General features: G+C 45.2%; 1 long non-coding RNA gene across 4 annotated transcripts; it reads left to right on the top strand.

Annotated features, from left to right (window-relative positions):
* Positions 1–1,673: 1,673 nt before the first annotated feature.
* Positions 1,674–5,001, top strand: LOC122370830. Of its 4 annotated transcripts, none has more exons than XR_006254614.1 (2): positions 1,674–1,823; positions 3,662–5,001. It is a non-coding gene; the product is annotated as an uncharacterized LOC122370830 (long non-coding RNA). The 4 variants fall into 4 exon arrangements; XR_006254612.1 differs by having other exon boundaries at positions 1,674–2,498; XR_006254613.1 differs by lacking the exon at positions 1,674–1,823 and adding an exon at positions 1,971–2,021.
* The last annotated feature ends 1,805 nt before the right edge of the window (positions 5,002–6,806 follow it).

Here is a 6,806-nt window from a genome sequence, read left to right as displayed (position 1 = left end):
ATATGGTACATTAGCCCGAAAACTGGTCTCTGAGCCCGAAAATCGGGACACTGTTTTCTCAGTGGAGCAGGGGGCAGTTACTCCGGCAATTTTCGCCGGACAGCAAGTCTTACGTTAAACCGGTTTATGTGAACCCGGTAGCAAAAACAACGTGGGATCCTATCTTAATGTGGAATCAAAGCTAAGGGAGGTACTTACGTGTATAGCCAAAGAGCCGAGATGTCTGGAGTCGCAAACACAACAGTGGGAATGACTTTTATTAACAATACATAATAGACATGAACACTTGTGAGCTGGTGTCAGTGTAATGGAGCCGGGAAGCTTTCATCGCACTGACAGAAGGTATAAGACCTTCTAGGCTCCAGCCCCCCGGCGGGGCCTTGTTGTGGGGTGTAATAGTCGGGCGAAAAAGTCCTAAATAATAAAAAAAAACCGAAGCCTAACGCAAAGGGCAAAAACCTCGCACCTAAGCCAAAACGGCGCGAGGGAAAAAGCCCTGTAACCGCGATTAATTAGTGTGTGCGTTTGGGGGTGAGCCGGGAGACGAGGGCTCTGGTTAGCGTTTTAGGGGCGGCAGCCGCGGCCCTAACACGCTAAAGGCTCTTGATGATCCGAGCGTCGGCGAGAAAGACGAACAGAAGGTCGTGGATATCCGGATGAGTGTCGCCCAGGAGAGTCGGAAGGTCGAGAGAGAGTCCATGTGTGCTAATGTAACCGCAGGTTGTTTGAAAAGACAAACACTATTCGTTAGAATTGTGTTTTTCTATTGAAAAACAACCGGAGCGGTCGTTCTCCGGGCTATGTTTGCAAAGTTGGCCTGAGATTGGGGCAACTTGGTCGCAGCCTAGAGTTTTGCGTTTAGGATCGTAAAAATTTCAGGGTATAGACTTTTGCAGGTGATCTACCTGATGGTACCGGTCGCTACTCGCAACAAAAATCATTGCGCGTGCCACGTGCAATTGCATTTTCCCCATGTTAAGTCAACGGGGTTTTGGACACTTTTTGCGCGATCGCCAATGGCGGGAAAACGAGCCAAGAAGGAGGTGGTTTTCTTCCCAGCATTTTATGGCAAACACGTTCTGGTACACGCCAGTGTGCGCCGTATACCCGTCAGAATTCGTTAACTTGAGTTGCACGAGTTTGAAGTTGAACTTTTTTCGCTCCCCATGTTAAGTCAATGGACGTTTTTGCAGAGGCATTTTCATTCGCTCATTGTACAAAATTATATGATACGATTTTGTTTAAACTTTCAGGACTTGTTGAGAAAAGACCATAGAATATGTTGTTATGCTTCGTTAAGCTGTCAGAATTCGTTTGTTCTTTTTGAGCTCGTTTAAAGAAGAATTTTTTTAACATGCAAAGTCAATGGGAGCGTCTTTGCTGCTTTATAACATTTTGCGTTATAGATATATTTAAGTGAAAAGTTGATAGGTTATACAACTTTTGATGCTCTTTCCAATGATATATAGAACGTTATTGCACGTTGTGCCGTTTTCCAGGTGTTGTCCATCTGAACTTGTCAGTCACGTGACCCATTTGACCTTCGGATCCGATTCTGGTAGTCAATTCTGGCGCTTTTGTTACCATAGCGAAATATGTAACGCCGTGTTCACAGTTTTCCTGACGACGAAGGTCCTGCTTAATCTGGCCAATGGCGTTCGAGAACTGCGGCCAAGCCCCGCTGATCTTGAACGTGATTGGTCGGTGGGCGTATAGAATCTCCGTCGTCAGGGAGACTGCGAACACGGGGTAAACCAAGGGGTAAACAATCTGTGCGTGGAATGGGGAGTGGTGAATGCGCAAGGGCGATGATAGGCGCTGATGTCGTCGATTTTTATTTATGCTATTATCCTTATACATTCTGATCATTTTTTATGTTCAGGAGTTTTCTCTGTTGATTTAACATAAAAAGCGGTGTGTTTAACTGTTATTGCCAAGTGCCATATTTATATTGAAATTGGGGTACAATTCAACATTCACTGGTTTTTCTATGGCCTGTTGTGCATCATATTATTGGAATGGTAATGTGAATATAGGTACTCCATACACTGCTACTTTTGGGTATATATAAATGTTTGACCTGATTTTACTTCACTTCACCTTATATTTTTTTGCAGGAACAGTTATCACACCATTATTGTGCAAAAAATAAGGGTGGTTTAACGCGGCACTCTGCCAGCCACTTTTGGCTTCCATAGACATCAACAAGCCTATGCCTCCAACACTACCAGAGGTTGACGCTAGCTCCACGGAATGTGCTGGCAGCTGCTGGCAGCGCGCCCATGAAACACAGCCAGGGGTTTCCTCTGTAAAGTCATTATTGTCTAGGTACATGAGCCTTTAGCAATTGTTAACAGCTATAAAAATTGGAATTAGAAATGTTCAGGTATTATCAGCATCAGCTAAACAGGGAAGAGAATTCGGCTACAGCCCATCTTGCAACGCCTCAATGAAATTTAACGAGAAACTTAAATTGAGGGAGCAGCTACATAACTGAGGTAAAGCCCATAAATCCTTGTGGATTTACCTACATACCTGAGGTAAATCCACAAGGCACCTTGAGTTCAAACTATGAAGTGACTCCAAGCGAAATATAGCAGAAATTGGGACTTAAACGAGCTTAGAAATAATCTGCTTAGTGCTGGATAAGTGTTTTCACTTTACCATATGTTGTTTTTTATTCAAAGTTATTGTATTGTTCATTATTGTAAAAGCCAAGCAACTTTTGCAACATTGAGGATCATACTTTAGCTTTGGAAACAAGACATATGTAGTTATGCTGATCTTCTTTTCCAGAGTCTTTGATTATCACTTAATTTCATTCACTTTTGATGTAGTGAAAATGTAGAATGAATTCACTGGAATTCACTGGGATTGTATTGTGTATGCAAGTCCAAATATTTCGGCCAATATTGTTTGGCCTTGGTCACTGGACAACTACAATAACCCTATAAGAATAGCTCACATTGCAGCGACATATTTTTGTGTCTTGTGGGGTCTCATATAGCAATAACAAGAGCAGTGACATGCATAGTTTGCTTGTGTTGTCACAACTTTGTACAATATTTCCAGCTTTATGATATGCAGTTATTAGTCACATTGGGCATCACGCATATATTTTTTCCTGCTGGAGGGAAGACACAGGAGGGATCCAGTGACTCATGTTTTTGCTTCTATCGCTTCACCCCTGGGGAATCAGTTCCTACACCCCTTGAGTATAATGGTCACCAAGGGGTGCTGTCCTGACACGTCCACTTTCTGTTGAGAAGGTTAGAACAAACACCATGTGTGTCATTTAGTTGCACATATAATACCTCAATGTTAAGTCTGCATAAAGTCTGAAGTCTGTAGCCACTCTTAATCCTAGGTTGTCGTGACTTTAATCTAGCCTGGGTGGATATTTTGCTGTGCTAAAAGCACGGACTGCGTTACGCCCCAGCACGGCGGCCGGGGCGCCTCCCCTGGAAGAAAACGGCACCGGCCTTTGAACCACCTTATGATATACTAGTATCTAAAGTATTTGTCCATCAGGATCAGTTATCTAATGGCAGTAGACTGTTGTCTTCACATACTTCATATCTATTTTGGCTACTGCATTGTGTTCTGTAAAAAAATATGAAAACGTTTTGGATGTAGTTTTTAGTGGAATGCTTCTTTACAGATCCCGAAAGAAGATAACAGCTTGTTTTCTTCACCGCCACCAGTCTACCTGCTCTCTGCACACTCGGCAGAGCGCGGCAGGGCACCCCACGGAGCTGCACTAGTCACATCCGGGCCCCACGCCGGTCGACGGCCGATGCGCCGCTGGGAGGCCTGCGGCGCGGACGACGGATGCGGCAGTTGGTCAAGACACGGCAGCCTACTCGAGGTGCTTCTCGCCTGGAGGACGCAGGCGAATCGCGTTATCCGAGCTGTGCCTCGTCATGGTGCGATGAGCCTTAATAGACTAATGCATATTCTTCCTTTGGCTGTAATTCATTTGCTGCTGCCCGCTGGGCTAAGGAGTAACTCTGGGCGCCTACTTTGGGCAGACGCTCGTCCAGTGCCGCTCTTCGTTTGCCGCACATATCTTTATTTATTCTTTGTTACAATTCCGTCTTTGGTCATTTTTTTTACCATGGGGGCACTTGAAAGTTTTGTTTTTAAATCTGTGGACATTGAACCTGGAATCGGTTTTATGTCGGATTTCGGTTTTGTTTTTGCACTGTGGAAATATCTCGTTCAATATTTTTAAAGGAAAAGGGCCACCTTTAACATGGGGATTGAAACTGAGATAGCCATCTTGTAGCCCGTGTCCGAAAACCTATTTGTCTACCTCCTTACGGCCGATTTCGGCCTCCATTCGTAGTTATCGGCAATTTTAAAAGAAAATACGCCAGGAATGCGTTCTTATCCCAGGAATGCGTTCTTATCCGACAATACAGCCACCCGCGGCGAGGCTTTGGTTTTTTACCAATCAGCTCCAACCAGCTCAGCTTTAACCAATCAGCTTATCTGACACAATCCGACGAGTCTGTCTTCTGAACGCTGATTGGTTTGAGTGTGACGTCATCGCTATGCCATCATACAGTAGGTGCCGTAGAGAGTATCAACATAGTACCAATATGTTAAATAGTTTTAAATACTTTTTCGCAAATTGTGCACTTCTGGCACCAGTTTTAAAAAGAAAATGAAAAATAATAATGTCAAAATGAAAAACAACGATATCTTCATATTTCACGAAGGTGGCCCTTTTCCTTTAAGATAGGGCGTGCTAAAACTTTTAGTCTCATTACTCCTCTGTGCATCTAAATTCTAAAGTACTATAATGTGCATCTCAAGTGTTTGGTGCTGTACTGTTATTATTTATGGTTAATCCAGTGCTGTACTGTTATTATTTATGGTTAATCCAGTTTTTATTCGATTGAATCGTTGTGTGTAGTGCATGACATCCGCGTACCGCCTGTAGCAGTGTTATATATTTTCATTTATGCTGGAAAATAATAACTTTCTTGTTCATTGGCTTTATTCGATGACAGAGACGTGCCAGATGACTGGGGCGGCGACTTGACTTGGTAGTTGTTAACGTTGCAAACTTCAACCATCAAGCATGATGTGGAAACGTCACATTCCGTTATCAAATCTTCGTACCGTAAATACTGAATAAGATCAATACTAGGCTGGAGCTTGCTAGAAAAACCGTGCACTGACAACGGCGAGTGGTGGACCTGAGTAGCGGCCGGGAGGCAGGGAAGTCAGCCAATTGTCAGATGTCTATTTCTTCACACATCTAGCGGCGCTACCAGGACTCAAGGCAGAGCTGATGACAGCAGTTGCAGAGAAGGTGTCGCAGCAGGTGGCGTCCCATATCAGGCTCATTCCTCGGCTGAAAGGGGAGAGCGTTATCCCATCGGGACGTCGGCCGTCACCTCTGTCAAGGCCGGTGGGCTCTAAAACACTCGAGCCCTGTGCTGCTGAGTGCCCGCCGCAGCACGTCATTAAGGTTGGCGTGACGTGCGTGGCGGCCAGCACTCTTGGCACAGGAGAGACCGTGGTGGCCCAGTCGATCAGCAGGACGACGGCAGAGCTGGCAGTTGTGCGGTCACATACCGGTGCCCCGAGTCGCAGCGCCACTGCTACCCGGACGGTTTCGTCCTCCAGGTGGAGTCCCAGACTGGTGACTGGGAGGGCTTGCACCCAGGCGGCGGTGTGGGGCTCTGCGGCAGCAAGAAGACGCACCCGGACCACCTGGTTTGCCCCATCCAGCAGACGCTGCTGAGACGTCTTAGAGAACGCCTCATCCCAAGCGCGCTGCTTGCCCTCTTCTGACCATTAGTTATACCACGGATCACCTTATGTGACACCTTATAGGCCCGGGCAGTATGTGATCCGTGGTTATACCCAAGTCTATGTTAACTTATTTTTTTATGCGTATTTATACCTATGCCCATTTTATTTGCCGGATACGCTAGAGCCATCTTAGCATAGAAATAAGCAGTGGCGCGGGAACCGGGGGGGCTAGGGGGGGCTGAGCCCCTCCAACTTTTCGGCTGGGGGGGCTCGTAATGTATTTGAGCCCCCCCAGCTGGAGGAATCGAAATCGAAAATCTACCAACACAATTTCATAGATTCATACATAGGCGCGGGAACCGGGGGAGAGGGCAGTGGGGGAAGCTTGCCCTCACAACTCTGGGGCCGTGGGGGCGGTGCTTCACAACTTTTCATGAGGCCAGGAACCGTTGGGGCAGCTTGTCCTCCCCAAATTAGGGGTTGTGAGTCACAAAGGAAGAAAGCATGTGAGTGAAAAATCTACCTATTTTACTGACTCGGCAACTCATTTGGCAGCTTAAAACCTTTATTCCAGGCTGCCAAACGGTTAGTTTTCTTCACTCAGCTGAGACGGAATACCTCACTTTTTTTGCAAATATTTCTTCTTTTTTTTTCGTTGAAAGGCCAAGGTCTGAGAAATAATGCCTAAAACCGATGAGAAACTAGATTTAGGGGTACCCTAGGGTTATAATTAGATAAATAAAAGAAGTTGACCTTTTCCTCGACAATCAAAAATGTAAAAGCCGAAATATTTTTAAAAAACGGTGAGCTTTCGGCCACTGGCCTTTATCAAACCAACGTGATAACAATGTTAAAAGACGATCCTGTTAATACTGTCTGCCATTTTTCAAAACCGAAGATCGTGATATTTAGGAAAGGCGCTACTCATAAGGGCAAACTATTAGATAGACCGATTGTCTACATAGTGTCCGATGTAGACATCGGTTTTTGAAAAAGACAATCGTTTTTTGAAAATGGCAGACAGATTATTCAGATCG

This window comes from Amphibalanus amphitrite, unplaced genomic scaffold, assembly GCF_019059575.1.
Source record: "Amphibalanus amphitrite isolate SeventyFive unplaced genomic scaffold, NRLGWU_Aamphi_draft 001171F_arrow, whole genome shotgun sequence".
NCBI lineage: Eukaryota > Metazoa > Arthropoda > Thecostraca > Balanomorpha > Balanidae > Amphibalanus > Amphibalanus amphitrite.
This window is presented reverse-complemented; position numbering and strand designations above follow the sequence as displayed.